At 48.2% G+C, this 15,465-nt stretch overlaps 1 pseudogene; it reads left to right on the top strand.

Moving 5' to 3' along the window:
* The first annotated feature begins 8,939 nt into the window (after positions 1-8,939).
* LOC113182069 (signal peptidase complex catalytic subunit SEC11A-like) lies at positions 8,940-9,685 on the top strand (annotated as a pseudogene).
* Positions 9,686-15,465: the final 5,780 nt, after the last annotated feature.

Raw genomic sequence — 15,465 nt, 5'->3', positions numbered from 1 at the left:
TTCAATTCTGTGACTATTTCCACAACACAGGTGCATAGGATGGGTTAATATTTATTGCTCAACTAAAGTTTTTATAGGTGTCCACACCTGAGATGATGGGACAGAATGAGTTAAACAGCCACAGGGGCTGCAGCTGTGGCAGCACTGGTCCAGGTCAGCCGTTCCAGCCAACACCATGCCGGCCTTCAAGCCTGCTCATCCCCTCGCACGACAGCGCTTGCCAGCAGGTTGGCTTATGCAAGTGCCATTCAGTGGAGTCACCTCTCGTCCCCTTCTTATTTTATCTACTTATTTATTTAATTTTTTGGGGGGAACTGTGAACTCGGGGGCACTCAGCCACTGAGCCACATCCCCAGCCCTATTTCGTATTTTATTCAGAGACAGGGTCTCACTGAGTTGCTTAGTGCCTCACTAAATTGCTGAGGCTGGCTTTGAACTTGCAATCCTCCTGCCTCAGCTTCCTGCATTGCTAGGATTACAGGCATGTGCCACCATTTCCAACCCTAATTTGTTTTTTGGTACCGAGGATTGAACTCAGGGGCACTCAACCACTGAGCCACATCCCCAGCCCTATTTTGTATTTTATTTAGGGACAGGGTCTCACTGAGTTGCTTAGTGCCTTGCTTTCAATGAAGATGGCTTTGAACTCGTGATCCTCCTGCCTCCGCCTCCAGAGCTGCTGGGATTACAGGCCTGCACTGCCTTTTTAAAGCTCTGCTTCCTGGGAGATGAGACCTCTAAAGCAGCAGAGGAAGAGCTGTGGGAACAAAAAGTGCATTTTTTGAAAGCGGGTTATTTGATGTAAAGTGAAGGCATGGGCGGAGGGTGTGGCTCAGGGGCAGAACGCTGGCAAAATTCTCTTTCCATCTTTGTGTTCTGCACAGTTTAAAATAAGATCATTGGTGCCTTGAGAGTTTGTCAGGTTTCACTTTTAAATCATTCAGGAATTTCTGTATTTGAGCAGTCTTCAATTTCTTCTGTGGTTATTGGACCACTCAGGTTTTCTACCTCCTAGTGAGTTGAATGAATAATTTACATTTCTAGAAATGTATTCATTTTATCCATGGTACCTATTTTACCTAAGTTTCCAAAGTTCTCAACATTGTGTTATGTATATTATTTGCTTATCATATATTCCATTTACTCTGTCTCTGCCATTATTCATCCCTTTATCATTTCTACTGATATGCACTTATATTTTCTTGTTTTTCTTAGTCTTGGCAGAGTCTAATCACACCTGGCTAAATCTTCTCTACCACAAATAAATGAATAGATGAAAGTCTAGAGCCTCATTCTCCAAAGTAAGTTCCCTAGCATACTAATTCCATGGGATGCTAAAATGGAGTACCAAAAAAAAAAAAAAAAAAGTGTAGTGGTTCAGTAGGTTTTGAGTTAAATCAAAGATGTCCAAGTTCTAGCAGAAATAACAGTATATGGAACAACAGAAACTCTTATACATTGCTAGGGGAAGTATATACTCAGACTTTGGAAAACGGTTTGGCAGTTTGTACACACCTACAAATGCCATTTGTAGGTATAACTGCTCAGGAAGAATGTGAAACATGTTCCCAAAAGATGAACACAAGTGTTCATAGCAAGCTTGTTCATATCCTAAATTGGGGAAACTTAAATATTTACCAGTTGGGAAACAGATAAACTGTAATAAATATACTATGACAATGGAATACTCTCCAATTTAAAAAAATTATAATGATGGCACATGCCTGTAATCCCAGCAAATTGGGAGGCTGAGGCAGGAAGATCACAAGTTCAAGGCCAGCCTCAGCATCTTAGGGAGGCCCTAAGCAACTTAGTGAGACCCTGTCTCAAAACAAAAAAAAGACAAAGGGCTGGGGATATAGTTCAGTGATAAATCGGCCCTGGATTAAGTCCCCAGTACCCTCCAAAAAATAACAATAATAAACTATTGACACATATCACAACACAAATGAATTTTCCAGATATTCTGGGAGCAGAAGCCAGACATCAAGAGCACATACCATATGGGAAGCCATTTATATGAAGCTTCAGAACAGGCAAAACTATTCCATTGCTTTAGAAGTCATAAAGTAGTTGTCTCTAGGTGGGGTGAGTGGAAGGAGCTATGAGGGGACTTCCTGAGGTGATGAAAATGTTCTGCATCTTGATGCAGAGGTGAGTTCTGAGGCTGTCATCTTTTGCCAAAATTTGTTCCAGTGAACACTTTAGACCTGTAACTGCAGTGATTGTAAATTATACAGTAAAAATTACTGCAAGACTTCTGAGAGCCTTTACAAGCTAAGACGTAGCCTGAATGTCAAAAAGGAGGCTGTGGGACCCAGGGTTTCCTGACCTGATTTGAGCCTGATTTGTGGGTGTGGGCAGGAGGTGTCCCCTTCCAAGGGCGTAAACTGGGAGCAATGACTGTGTGGGCAGCAGCCGCAGGACTCCTTGTTCAAACCCAGGTGACTTGGTGTACTGTCTGTTCCAAGAGACCTGGGGTGGGAGCAGAGTCCAGGCCTGTCACCTGTTTTCCCATGCCTACTCCTCCAGCCCCTGCTGATAGACTTGAGCAGACTGTGTAGGTTGGGCTGGGAGAAGCAGCTGGGAGGGCAGGAGCTGCCCCTGGAGGCCAAGGCTCTCCTCTGCTCCCCTACCTGGGTCTTGAGGGGTCCTGTGTGGCTGCCTTCACCCCTCACTGAATTGCAAGCAGCCTCAACCCAGTAAAGCCTGGGGACAAAGCCTAGCTGGCTCAGCCTCTCCAGCCCCTTTGCTCGGCCCTGCTGCGGATCTGGGGAGCTCCCTGGGCACTAGTGGGGCTACGGTTGGTGAGGGTTGCCTGGGAGGGTCCTGGGCCGTGCCGTCTGGATGGGCTTCTCTTTTGCTTGCTCTCATCTGCTTTTCGGCTCCTAGGAAGCCCTCAAATGACTGCTGTCTCGAGGATACTCTTTTGTTGTCCAACACTGCTGAAGAGATGGTCTTATTTTTCTTTCTTCTGTCATTGTAATTGGGCACAGCAGGCAATTTATGAATAAATCAGGGTGAGCCAGTGTGTGTGAGAGAGAAAGGGAGAAAGAGCCAGGAGAGAGAGAGTGTGCAGCCTGAGCCCAGGAGAGGGGCAGGGGCTGGATGAGGGGCCGGGGGCAGGTAGGCGGCTAGGCAGGCAGTTGACAATCCTCCCCATGAAAGGTCCTTGCTGCATGCAGGAATGACATTGCCGTGTGGTGGGGCTGACAGATGCTTCGTGGGAGATTAGGAAATAAGTCTGCATCTCCCCTGGGCCCTGATACCATCAGCGGTTAAGAGGCCTGTCTGATTTCATTACAAATCTCCTGTTCCCAGGGCTTAGAGCTCAGCCTCCGGGAGCACAGGTGTGGGAGGACAGCGGGCCACAGCAAGGGCATTTTACTTTTAATTGTGGCCATTAATCTGGCACGAACAGCTGGTCTATCCTGCAGTAGAACGGGTGGGGGTGGCAAGAAACCTATCAATTGGGGACTGGTTGATCCTGCTCTGTGCTCACCAGGAAGTGGGTGATGGAGGGGGCGGTTTGCTCCTGCTTTTCAAGATCTGCTTTGCTGGCCTCTTTGGAAGGTTCTAGTACTGCTTCTTCCCTGGATTTTGTAGGGGTCTTCTGAAGCAGGCAGATAACCAGTGCTCAGACCATGTAACTTTGGGTTTTCCAAGGTCAGGGTCATGGTGCTGTGTGGTGGTACCTTGTCTAGTGCCAGCTCTTGCCTCGAAGTCAGGGTATGTCCCACTGAGTAGAGCAGAGCAGAATTGCCCAGGAGCTGGGTGAGCTACTGGGACAGCACAATGAGGGACAGGGCAGAGTGAGAAGCCTCAGAGCTGGACAGGCACAGCCAGAAAGAAGGCCAACTGTAACCTCAAAATGGGGAGTGGAGCTGGGTATCAAGCGTCTATCTCTAACTACCCACCATCCTCCGCGTAGCTGTCCAGAGAAGGGCTCTGGCAGGCTGGGGGTAAGCCAGAGGCGGGTCAGCCCTGGGCACTCTCCAGCATCAGACAAGCACCCTGGGGCAGAGTGGGGGTAGGCACCCACAGGCAGCACCCAGAGAACTGGTGGGGAGAAGTCCAACGGGATGGGGAGGTGTGGGATGGAGGAGGTCTGGAAGGATGGACAGGACACGCCAGGCTTTGGCAGGGTGGACATGCTGATGAGGAAGGTGTGCGCCTCTGGGGTACCTGACAAACCAGGGGTTTGTGGAGGGGAGAGGACCCACTGAGGAAAGGGGCTCTTCAAGCAGTGAGCTTGACTCCTAGGTGGCAGGTCCTGAGGCCAATTTCCAGGACTAGTGGCTGTGTCCCCTGTGAGGACACTTTTCTGAGGATGGCCCTGTGTCTTCAGATTTTGTTGGCCTGGAGAGAGCCAGGAACAAGAGTAGGGCAGCCATCATGACAGCAGGCGCCCACCATGATGGGCCTGAAGCCCCACATGTGGCTCCTGGGACCCCACAGCAGCCTGAGAGGGGCTGATGCAGACATGATTGATTTCTGAGGCCTGGAGAGGAAAGAGGCTTGCCCAGGATCGCAGGGAGCGAGCGCGTTAGAGCAGGCAGATCTTGCTGTCCGGAGGGGCCTTTGGGACAGAAGGCAGCTGGGCTCCTCACCTCCTCCCTCCAGACAGGAGGGGCCCTGGTGTGGGTGAGGAGGGGACACGCGCCCAGGTCAAGGCCCCCACTCTCTGTTCAGTGCTGGGGAGGTTTTCTGATTTCTCAAGGGAGAACTGGACTCTTGTTACAGGTTACAGAGGATAACTGTGTGCAGTCAAGCCCCATTTGATGGGGAGCTCACATTTATTCGGGGTGGCCGGGGGCTGTGGTTCAGCCAGGAGAGCTCCCACTGCCCACTTCTGAAGCTGAGCGAATTGGGGAAATCCTGGGAGCCTGCAGGCCTGGGTTTCCTTGCTGGTGAGCTGGGCAGAGGACCTTCGTCACGGGCGGGCGTGTCCTGAAGGCTCAATCATGGCACAGGCCAAGCTCAAGTGAAGGTGTCTGTCGAATGGAAGCTACTCACTGTCGCTGCCACTGCACGCCTGAGTGCCCCACAGCTCTGTGCAGGGAAGACAAGCCATTCAGCTGCAGAGGAGCTAAGAGCAGGCCTCCCCCTTCCGGTCCTCCTCACCTGCTGCCTCTGGAGGGCTCTCAGGGGTCTAACCTTCTGGGAAACCAGAAAGTGTTGACTCTACCTCCTACATGTTTCCAGAATCTGCCCCGTTCCATCACTGAGCTTAAGGAGGCTTCTCCATTTCTTGATGGCAACAGGCTGCGCTGAAGGGTCGGCCAGCCTTTCTTGCTGGTTCTCTCTGTCCCTTGATCACCCCTCTGGACCCTCCTCTGCTGCTGCAGCCAGAAGGGTCCTTCCTTTTGTGCAAGCCCCAACACGCCCCCATCTGCTAAGAGCCTCCTGCAGCCTATACGTGTTCACTAGGATGACCTTGGCTTTGTGTGAATTGTTGCCTCAGTCTGGAAAACGCTTCTCAGCATTCTGTTCACCTGGGGAACTCCTATTTAACCTTCAAAACCCGGTGCAGACACACCTCCCCTCAGAAGGCTTCCCAGACTGCCCTACGTCGGCCCACAGGTCCAAGGTAATGTGCCTGGCCCCTCATACTGCCTTCTGTATTGTGTGGGTCCCTCTGTTGTGACCTGGTTTACACAACCATCACTGTCACCGTCTGCCACCTTCTTGAGGACTGACCTTGGACTGACCTCTACCCTCACACCTAGCCCAGGGTCTCGATCCTGTCAGTGGGGGTTGACCCAACATGAATTTGTTACTAGTCAAAGACACTGCTGGGTGTAGGTGCTACTGCTCTAGGGCCATGCTGTGTGGTCTCTGGAGTGCCCATTCCCTCTCTGGGCTGCACTTCCCACATCTCTACAATGATGCCTGCCCCAGGATGGCCAGAATGCCTGAGGGCCTCTGCTGTCTTGCAGACTGCCTGTCTCAGGTCAGCTGAGCAGGTGGGAACCAGTGGCTTTGTCCCTAAAGCTAGCACACTTGGGAGACAAAGAGATGTTTGCGAACTTAAACTTTCTTTCTTTTCTCAAGAGAAATGAAGAAGCCTCATTAAGTTCGGTTGGGAGAACTGGGTCACGGCCGAGGAGGCCAAGCAGGGGCTCCACGCGGCTCTGTGAGTGAAACAGCTATTAAATTTCAGACATAAGAAATCATCTCTCCCCATTCACCTGATGAATTTATTAGAACCCATGACTAAAAGAAAGAAGTCCACACTCACCTCCTAATTAAACAAAGAAGCCAGCTAGATCCAACGACACTCGACCCACTCAATTAATTAACATTTATTACAATCAGAAAACAATCTAATTCAATTAAAATATTTCCACAAAAGTAGTTTAATGACTTTCCTCAAAATAAAGCACATTGGACCGGAGCGTTTGTTATGCCAAGGCAGTGTCCTGAGGAGCCACGCTGAGAGCACGGAGCAGGATGGGTGCCGTCCAGGCCAAGCCCCCTGCAGAGGAGGAACAGGATGCTTTGGGCCCCAGGGACCCTCTCATGAGCACCCAGGCCCAGGGCTGGAACACACAGGATTCCAATTGCAAACTCTCTTCCTCCCTTCACTTACCTCAACTGGGGATGGAGAGGATGGAGATCAACCAGGGAAGAAGGGCCAGCTTGGGTTCAGGGGCCTGGTCCCATTTCTACCTCTGATGTGCTGTGTCACCTTGGGAAGGTAGGAGGTGTTTAGAGCAAGGGCTATTAATAGGGCTTTCTGAAATGCAGCCGGGGGTACTTGAAAAGCTGGAGAAACTGCCATTCAAAAACTGAAGGCCGTTTTCCGAGTCTCCTGAGGTAGGGATTTGGAATCACAGGGCCTTTGTTCCATAAAAATCCCTCCAGGGGGGTTTAGTTATCAGCACACCAAGCAAATGCCCACTCAGAGTTTGTCCTTTAGCACTAACAATATTTGAGCATTACTGTTTGCAGGCAGTCAACGTTTGCTGGACTACGTCCTTTCATCCTGACAATGACCCAGAGGAAGGAATTCCCATTAAACCAGCATGCCTGAGGACGCCTGGTTAGCTACAGGTGGGCCTGGGTCCAAACCTGTGCAGCCTCCTGGGGCAGAGAGGCCCCTCAAGCTCAGGATAACTGGACCTGTGGAGAAGGGGCACTCTGAGTTTGGGGGCTTGGGTCATGCCCCAGAGATTCTCCTTTGTAGAAGCTAAAAAGCTCCCCACAGATCTGGCACTTTGACCTTGGAGATCTGAAATCCTTTCAACCCATGTGTCCATGGGGTCAGCCCTTGCCTGGTGCCATAGACAAGGGGGAATTAAGTCCCTTTCCATCCCATTCAGTTGTTCTGACATTGAATATTTACTGTCGCCAGCACCGAGGAAAAGCTTCACAAAGAGCTTTGTTTGATATGCAGGAAATGAGAAGCCAGCAATGGGCTCTTTATTAAAAAGGAACAGAATGCACAACATGCAGGATATAAAGGGCACGCTAGCGGCAGTCACCTCTGGAGGTGACCCAGTGCATCGGTTTTTGTGTCCAGATTGTCTTCCATAAATAGACATTGCTTTTATAACCAGAAAGAGCTATTAAAATGGTTTCTTAGCCGGGCACGGTGGCACACGCCTATAATCCCAATGGTTCCGGAGGCCGAGGAAGGATGATCACAAGTTCAAAGCAGCTTCAGCAACTTAGTGAGAGACCCTGTCTCAAAATTTAAAAAATAATAATTTTATCAAAATGAATTCTACTGTCATGTATAACATCAAAGAACCAAAAAAAAAAAAAAAAAAAAAAGCGGGTGGGGGGGATGTGTGGCTCCGTGATTAAGCATCCCTGGGTTCAATGCCCGGTACCAAAAAGGGAAAAAAAATGAAATCGTTTCCTATATTTGCCATCTCAGTTTTTCATTTCTCTTATTTCTCAGATGGTTAAACCTTCAAATCCTCCCGTGACTTGTCTCTTTTCTGTCTATTGGCCTCTTAGGCTCCTAATGATTTGTATAAGCTCTTCATAACTCAGGATTTTAACCCGTGTCTGTTTTATTTGTTGAAATAGTTTTCCTGGTTATTTACTTTTCCATTTGGTTCCTAATGTTTTCAGTGGACAAAGGTTTATCTTCAGTCAAACCTATTGATCTTTCCCTTTCAGATGGCTCCTGTTGCTTTTTAGCTTAGAAAATCCTTTCTTGACAAGAGATAAAACAGATATTGACTTGGCATTCTCTCTAGTTCTTAGCGTTTCTTTCCTTTTTTCCTTTCCTTTGTGGCATGTAACGCTTTTTTGATCTGTTTGAATTAATATTGGCTTACAGTAGGCAGAATAATTATTTTCCAAACAGCTGGCCTATTGTAAGGAAGTCTTATCTAATAAACCGTATATGGTGCTTACTTACCCTCGATTCCATTTAGCTAGTATGAGTCTCAGTTTTAGGGGACCTATTCTGTTATACTGACTTGTTTATTCTTGTACCTGCATCACACTGTTTTATTAATCATAGTTTTTCCATATGCTTAAATATTCTCTCAATTTCAGCAATTTCTGTGTTTCAACTGTTCATTCTTCCAGGAGACTTGCAGAACCCCTTTGTAGTTTCTCATCTTAGAAAAACATCCCATTGATATTTTTGGTTCAAATTTCATTAAGATACTTGAGAAGACCATTTGAGGGTTCATCTATCCACGCATCTCCTTTTATAGCTCTAGAGAGAGTTTTGCAGTTCTTGATATTTCATTTCTTAGTCATCAGTCAGTGTGTGCCTGAAAGCTCAGAGAAGTAGAAATAAAATTTACATATGTGTTATATAATAGTATTATTTTTAGTGAGACAAGCTGTCTTTTAAGAAGTGCAATGTGGAGCTGTTCCTCCCGGTGGTCACATTGGGCCTCTCTGCTGCCAGTGTCCCACTCACCAGGCCCCCAGGCTGTCTTTCGGCTTTTGGGGGCGATGTGTGTGGGATGAACAAGAGGCAGCTGTAGCCAGGAGTGGTGACACATGCCTGGGGATGTAGCTCCCACGATGGTAAGGTGGCCCTGGTTCAATCCCCAGTAATTCCCACCCACCCCAAACCAGAGGCAGCTGATTATTACATCCCGTGTTTTGGAATGGTTGTGTCCTTGGCCCTGATGATCTGGAAGGGGATGATGCTAATATCTGGAGGTGAAAGTCAGCTGCAGTGGTGCTCAGCGGCCGCATGGAACCTGCCCTCCACAGAGGAGACCTTCTCTTTCGAACAAATCGAGTTGCAGATCCCATGCAAGTGGGATACAATGTTTTTAGGATAGAAGGAAGAGAGTCTTGAAGATTCATGAAAAGCAAAATGGGCAGGTCAAGTTTTTAAACAAAGGAGATAATCTGTTGAGGACCGAGGCCTCTTCGAACAAGGACAACACTGGGTACAGAAGAAAGATGTCGCGGGGAGAGCCAGAGGATTTGTTCCTTCTAGTGGAATTGTGACAATCCTCGTGAATGACACTCCTAGATTTAAGTATGCAGCACTTTTTTTCTTTTTTAAATTTTTTTTAGTTGTAGATGGACACACAATGTCTTTATTTATTTTTATGTGGTGTTGAGGATCAAACCCAGTGCCTCACACATGCAAGGCAAGTACTTGGCCACTGAGCTACAGCCCCAGCCCATATCATATGCAGCACTTTTCTTTTTTTTTTCCCTTGGTTTATTTGTGCTGATCCACCCTGAGTAAGAAGGCTGCCTTGCTGTTCCCGGGAGCACATGGTGTTTTTGTTACTGGAGTAGCTGCTGGTCCGTGATCGGTGGGATGGAGAACACACGCGTTGCTGCTCTTTGGTGGCTCTGGTTCATTTCAGTTTGTTTTTCCACACCAGAATCTGTTGGGCCGGTGTGTGTGCACCTGAGTACACTCGAAGGGACTTCCGATCACAGAATTTTGTATGTTGTCATTGTCACACTTTCACATTTTTGTACATCAATGATTTTTTAATATTAAAAGATTGAGTATGTGGGGGCAAAGGCACACTCATGTGAGACTGCAAAATGGTGCAGCCAATATGGAAAGCAGTATGAAGATTCCTTGGAAAACTGGGAATGGAACCACCTTTTGATCCAGCTATCCCGCTCCTCGGTCTACACCCAAAGGACTTAAAACAGCATACTACAGGTACTCAGCCACATCAATGTTTATTGCAGCACAATTCACAATAGCTAAACTGTGGAACCAAACTAGATGCCTTTCAGTAGATGAATGGATAAAGAAAATGTACACAGTGGAATATTACTCAGCAATAAAAGAGAATCAAATCATGGCGTTTGCAGGTAAATGGATGAAGTTGGAGAATATAATGCTAAGTGAAGTTAGCCAATCCAAAAAACTAAATGCCAAATGTTTTCTCTGATAGAAGGAGGCTGATTCATGGTGGGGTAGAGAGGGGGAGCATTGGAGGATTAGGCAAACTGTAGATAGGGCAAAGGGGAAGGAGAGAGAGGGAGGGGACAAGGGGGTAAAAAAAAGGTGGTGGAATGAGATGGACATCACTACCCTAAGTACATGTTTGAAAAAGACACAAATGATGTGAATATACTTTGTATACAAGCAGAGAGATGAAACATTGTGCTTTACAAATGTAATATGAATTGTAATGCATTCTGTTGTCATATATAACAAGTTAGAATAAAAATTTTTAAAAAAGAATTATAGACCTATAAACAATTGCTACTATGTTTACAGCAAGAGAAATCTAATGATATCTGCTCATCATAGAATCTAGGTTTCTGGCTTTAATAAAATAAATCCATATGGATTTTTAAGTTAAGGATAATAATTTTCCCACTTTCATCAATACTCACAGCCACAGAGGACAAGGTGTATGAAAAAGGTCAATGGACTCAAATTCTCTTGTTAGGTGCTTCAATGTCAGAACAAATCTAATGCTTAGTTGAACTGGAGGAGGAAGATCAGTTTTTTATGAAAAATATAATTCTACTAAAATGTCTTTTAAAAAATATTTATTTTTTAGTTTTAGGTGGACACAATATCTTTATTTTACATTTATGTGGTGCTGAGGATCAAACCCAGGGTCATGCACATGCAAGGTGAGTTCTCTACCACTAAGCCACAACCCCAGGCCCAAAACTTTTAATCATTATAGATATTTATAATGGAGAGACTATCACCATGTAGTTTGGTATATATTTCTCCAATTTTTTTGGCTAAATATCTAATATTTTTTAAATTACATGACATCAATTCAACATTTTTTAACTTGAGTTTTCAGTTAACTGTATATTTTAGACAATTTCCCTTGTAAAATGACATGCTCTCTGTATCTGTTTCAATGATTTATAACATTTCTACTTTGGTATACTATATTTTAACCAATTATCTATTGACAAGTTATTTTGTTTATCAATTCTTTATGATTGTCAACATTGAATATACATGTTTGCCTTTGCGCACTTGTGCAATAAAAATGTCTAAAATATTCACATATTTTGTAATAAACACACATTGTTCTTACATTTAAAAAAAAAAGTGAGATTGAGTGGAAGAAAAAAATACGACGTCCATGATGTATTGTTAAATGAGAAAAGCGACCTGCAGAGTATGAGGCACACGCTGTCACCATATTCATGAGACAGTGGGACTCTGCAGTCACGGGGGTCTATTTGGTGTGTTTTCGAAAGCACAGAGCTACAAGGTGAGGGTCTTACAACCTTGACTGATCGCCCTGACAGGGTGTGTGTGTGGGTGGAGGGCAGATTAACCCTCCCCTCCAGAAAGGAAGGAGGAAGGAAGGAAGGAAGGAAAAAAAATTGGGGCTGCTGGCCACTGGGTTGCCTTTTGTACAGAAGTTGTTGCTGCTGGAAGATGGAATCCAGCAGAGTTAGCCCCACCTCTTCTCTGGAGGTTGGGTATGGCAGGTAAGTGTTCAGGGGCCTCTCCAGAGGGAATGTCCCTAAGCTGGCCAGTGCTGGTGCCCAGTGGCTGGCTGGCCTGCAGGAGCTCAGTGAAGTTGGACAGAGGGAACCATGGATCTCTGATGGGCCTGGTTGCCCCACCTAGTCCAGCTCTCTCTTCCCATTTGTGCTCTCTGCCCATGTGGAGAAGAACTTCCTGGGTTCTCTGGTCTGTCACTGCAGGAGTGAATGCCCACCGGACCCTATCCCATCCACTGGAACAAAGACAAGCTGAAGTCTTGTGAAACGGTGGGGAGCAGAACTGGCTCCCCAGGCAGCCAGGCCTAGGTTGGAATCTCAACCCTCTCACTTCCCAGCTGTGCAGCCTTGGGTCAATTCCTCACCCACTCAGAGTTTCAGTTTTCTCAGCTGTAAAATGGGGGTCACTGGGAAGACCAAGAGATGATCAAGTGGGAGATCAAATAATCTCTCTTGGGTGGGAGAGCCCAGCCTAGAACCAGGCACAAAGGAGCAGCTGTGGCCAGTTCTTGAACGTGTGAATTGGACATGGAGGAAAGCAGCTGAAGCCAGGGGCTCCCCGCAGCTCACAGAGAGGGGGTTGCACACCCATAAACCTCAGGCCAGGAGCTGGGTCTGGGGAGGGAGTTGGTGACTTCAGGTGGGTGAGGGAGCATTTCCATGGGGAGTTGCCCAAAGCCTTCTCCCAAAAGCTTCTCAGATGAACAGGCCCAAAGAACAGGGAGAAGAAAGACGGAGACTGTGTGGAGAATCTCAAGGTGTCTCTGATGGGGGAGGCACAGAGGCCGGCCTAGAGGCTGGAGGCTGCTATGGGCAACTGGTCGGCAGACAGCAGGACTCTGAAACTGGGTGTTCTTCACTGGGCACCTTGAACCACTGGCGATTTGGGGGTGACAGCAGGAGAGTGAGGGAGGATGGCTGGAGCGCTAGGTCTCTGGGAGGGGGAGTCAGACTGACGGAGGACAAACCCTATTTCCCTTACCAGTGACCTGGGCAGACAAAACCTCTCTGGCTTGTTTTCTCAGCAGTAAAATGTGCATAATTCTAGAAAATACCTCAGAGGGTTTTGGTGAGGATAAAATTAAGCAAGTGTGGTTAGAGCTCTGCAGCTACCTTCCTCAGACAAGCGCCTTCCAGGGGAGGGGCACCCCACACCCCCAGGCTCAGCATGGCCCCTCTACACCCTCTACTTGGGGTCCATTTTGACCTCCCTGTGGTTCCTCATTTAGACAAGCACCTGATGAGCCTGACCTTTGGACACACAGGTGTTCCAAGGAGGGACCCTTGCCTGCTCAGCAAGGCAGGATGAACTGGCCAGTGGTTGGCTGGAGCTCCAGAGAGCGGGCATTGCTGGGGTGGAGTCCCTTAAAGACTACCCTTTCCAGGTCACAGCTGTTCCTGCAGAGGCCCCTCTTCCCTGACCAGTCTGGACTGGTACAACACCCCTCTCCTTCCTTGTCTCCTGCAGGCCTCAGATAGGCTCCATTTCCCACTTGAGACTGGCACATTTGCACAACCATTAACATGCCGATTCACTCTCCCAGAACCAGCCTAGGATGGGGCAGACAGGGCTCCTTCCACAGAGGAGGTGAGTGGAGTTCACAGAAGTCAGGACCTTTGCCCAAGATCTCTCCACACCAGGTTTCTGGTTTTGGAAACAGGGAGGGTTTGGCTAGCCCAGTGTAGAACATGAAGGCGGGTCCTGAGAGGTCCTGAGAGGGAGGCTGGGGCCACCCCCACGAGCCCATGTTCAGGGCTCCAGTACAAATCAGGCTTGGTAGCATCCCAGGGCTCAGAGGGAGCTTCCGGAGGGCCTTGCCTTTGTCTCCAGGTAGATGTTTGGCCCATCAGACAGGCCTCTGGTTCTGGGAACAACAATTTATTCCATACCCTGGTCTCATTCCTCCAAATCTTTCCCCAGTCACACAGAAGTGGGCAGGAGCTTCTGTCCCTGGCTCCCATCCAGTGGTACTCCCCTCTGTCCTCCCTCCTGTCAGATTTGGGGTGTAGCTCCTGTAGTCCTTGCCAACATCAGGCCCTTAGCACATAGCACTTAATATGTGGAAGAACAGCAGCAGAAAAGGCCTGAGCTCCTGCGGGTCCCCATGACCTTCCCCGGAGTGCTCTTCTTGTTCTCCTTCCTCCTACTGTCCTCCTGCCCACCTTGCCCTTGCTCTGTTGCACACAGATGGCAGAAATGGAGTGCAAGAAAGAGCACAGCACTAGAAGTCACACACATGTAGGTTTGAATCCTGACTTTTGGTTGGGCCTCATTTTCCTTATATGTAAAATAGGAAAAATGGGGCCATCACATGGGTGGCTGAATGAGGCCAGATTGTGGGAAGCACTTGCTTGGGGTTCCTTACTGTTAGCTTTCACTGTAGCTTTGGGGCTCTGGAGCAGTGCCCAGGCCAGGAGCACAGAGGTGCTTGGTTAAGGCCAGCTGCTCTGCCCTTCAGGAGATCAGAGAGCAAGAGGAGGCAGTGGAGGAAGCAGAGAGGCTCAGACCCTGGCTATGAGAGGGGAGGCCAGCTGAGTCTGATGCCTGGGGTGGGGCTCTATCCTAAGTATCAGGTGGCATCAACAGGGCACTGCCAAGAGGGCTGACAAGGAGTGGCCATGGAGTCAGACTAGATCAAGATGGAGAGAGGCAGAGGCTGGGGCTGGGCAGGTTTCCCATGTACCCCACCTCTGTTGGAGAGTGTAAGAGGCACTCGGGTGAGAGGGGATGGAAACATGAACTGCAGGCATGAAGGTTTTCACTCTCCCCTTGATTCCAGCTGAAGCGTGGACTAGTGAGTAACAGATGGTGGTTAGGGACAGTACTTCAGAGAGCACTGCCCCTCGGGGTAGAGTCCTTCCACTCCCCTCTTGGCAGGCAAGTTCCTTCTGTAGAGACTCGGGACACTCCTGCTGGTGGATTCCATAGAAGTCCTCCCAGCCCTACTTGTATTACTATTATTATTATTATTAATTTTGCAGGAGTGGGGATTGATCCCAGGGCTTCACACACACTAAGCAAGCACTCTCCCCCTAAGCTACACCCCAGCACCCCTGCTTGGGTTCCTAAACCTAGACGGGGGACCACTGCCACTCACTGGCTGCTTCTATGCAACTTCCAGAGGGCAGAGGAGCAGTCCTTGGAATGTGGGTCTGTTATCTGGGACCTCCAGGAAGTTGAGTTGTGCCCAAGCAGCCTTTTTCCTCTTAAGAGTTTGTGAATCTGAGAGAGTTGGGTCTTGGAGCCAACTCCCCACTGCTGCCCCCCCGCGCTAGTATGAAATCAGTTTTTAAGTTTCAGCTGTAATTGCCTTGAGCTGCTCTTAACAACAATTTGTGATCTGCCAACTGCAGTTCTTGGCTCCTAAGGCACTAATGAAGCTCCTTTACTAGTGGAGCACAGGCTCACTTGAAAGGAAGCATAATTTGATGGGCTTTGGAGAGCAGGCAAAAAGCTCCTGGAGCAGAGGGTGCACACTTAGAACCCCAGGCACTTGGGGAGCTCCCACTGCCAGTTTATTTGAGGTAGGAAAGAAATCAAGAATCTGTGTGGCCGGGTGGGGTGGCACA

Source organism: Urocitellus parryii, chromosome 6, assembly GCF_045843805.1.
Source record: "Urocitellus parryii isolate mUroPar1 chromosome 6, mUroPar1.hap1, whole genome shotgun sequence".
Classification (NCBI taxonomy): Eukaryota; Metazoa; Chordata; class Mammalia; order Rodentia; family Sciuridae; genus Urocitellus; species Urocitellus parryii.
This window is presented reverse-complemented; position numbering and strand designations above follow the sequence as displayed.